A 2,008-nucleotide genomic window follows, 5' to 3' on the forward strand; every position below is an offset into this window, starting at 1 on the left:
GTCTGGAGTCTTTTTGTCCTGACACAGGAGTCATTTTGCCCCCGGCAGGCTTAGGGACTGGATAGCTGAGCCACACCTGGGTCACATTCAGGCACATCTGAGCCAATCTGGGTGATGTCTGAGCTGTCTGGACCACATCGGGCCACATGTGGATGATGTCCACGGTCTTGACCACCTCCCCGTGCTTCAGGAATCAGAAAGCCAGCTATTCCCACCTGCCTTCATGTCAGCCTCAAGACCATCTTCAGTGGGATGTCTTTTAGGGTAGGGGACATATATTTTGTTTATCTTGGCAGTGTGGTGGACAGAGGACTCTGATCAATGTGGATCTGGGGGCAGATGAACTAGGCTTGGAGCTCTGGCCTGGCCTCTTAATGCGTCTTTGACTCTGGGATGTAGTTTCCCCTCTGTGGGCCTCAGTTTCCTTCTCCGTAAAATGGGAATAGTCATTGTCCCCACCTTGGAGGGCTTTGGTGAGGAGTAAATTTTGAGAGAACAGTTCCAGGTACATGGTAGGTACTCAGTTAATGTCGTCTGTGGGTGATGTCATCACTGCTGTTGCCTGGCCTCTGGAGTGTTCAGCCTTATCACCAAAGCGCCATCCTGCTCAGACAGTGGGTGACCGCCTTGTCTTTCTGGCCTCCCTGATGTCAGGATGCTTGGGACAGACAATAGGGCCCGTGTTCTCCAGACCTCAGGCCTGCCCAGTACCCAGAGCCCTTCAGTTACACGAGGGGCCTCGTAGGAAGGGATGGGGTAGGCATGCCAGGAAAATGATTGCTCATCATGAGAGCACAAACAGGCATAAGAACAGTTCACAGCCCGGAAGGGCAGCCAGGGAAATCGGACAGGCCAAGAGGGACACAGAAGGGCCAGGCCACAATCTTGCACAAGGTGCTTACGCCATTGTCAGTGACCACTTACCCAACAGCTGCCGAGTGCCAGGGCTGTGTGGAAGCTCCCCACCCATCCCAGCTCCCAGCCACACTTTGGGTAGGATTTTGTTCCCCACACATCACATTCCATTATTTTTCTAAATCATATTAAATCTGCATTTGAACTCCAACTCACAAAGAAGGTGAGAAAGTCTATCTCCATCTTACCCAGGGTCGGTCTCTTCTGGCTCCCTGGGGTCATAGAAGGATCTACTGGAGGCTTCCAGGGAGCCTGGAGGGTGGGGCAGCCCCTCTCGGCTGGGTTCCACCTGGTCCCGATGAAGGGATCCCTGTCTCAGCCCACATGACCCTGTCAGAGGCAAGCAACTCCTCCACCCTAGCCAAGCGGGGCAGAGGCATCCTTCTCCAAAAGAGCCCTAGACGTGTATCCTCCAGGTCCCACCACCCACATCCTCTGGGGCTTCCTAGGGGTCGGCGGATAAATAACCCTGGCTTCCTCACCCTTTGGGGCAGGGAACAACTCTAGGGCACCTGCTATAGACGGGCTCCCAGCTCCCCAGCAAGACTGGGCCCCAGTTGCCCATGCTGGTAACCAGCTTGCTGACACAGTTTTTTTTGTTTGTTTTTTGTTTTTGTTTTTGAGACAAGATCTTGCTCTGTTGCCCAGGCTGGAGTGCAGTGACACAATCTCAATTTACTGCAGCCTCAAACTCCTGGATTCAAGTTATCCTCCCACCTCAACCTTCCAAGTAGCTTGAATTATAGGCGTGCACCACCATGCCCAGCCCGATGTGCTCTTTGTAGGTTGCCTCGCCTCTCCGCCTCACTTCCCCACTCCCCTACCAGTGTTCCCTGGGGTCATCTCCCAGATCAACTCCCTGCACTCCAATCCTGTTCTCAGGGTCTGCTTCTGGTGAACCTGAACCAAGACAGCCATTTGCTCCATGCAGGCACTATTCAAAGGATCTTCCAGACCTCCGCTCACGCCACCACCCTCCATGAACTGCTGAGGCTCCCCCAGTCCGGCAACTCCATGACTCCAGTGCCTTGCTGGGCTGTGGGAGGAAAACTCCCATTTCCTGCTGTCTTACCAGCGGCAGCAAAGAGAAAAC

This window comes from Macaca mulatta, chromosome 10 (genome assembly GCF_049350105.2).
Source record: "Macaca mulatta isolate MMU2019108-1 chromosome 10, T2T-MMU8v2.0, whole genome shotgun sequence".
NCBI lineage: Eukaryota > Metazoa > Chordata > Mammalia > Primates > Cercopithecidae > Macaca > Macaca mulatta.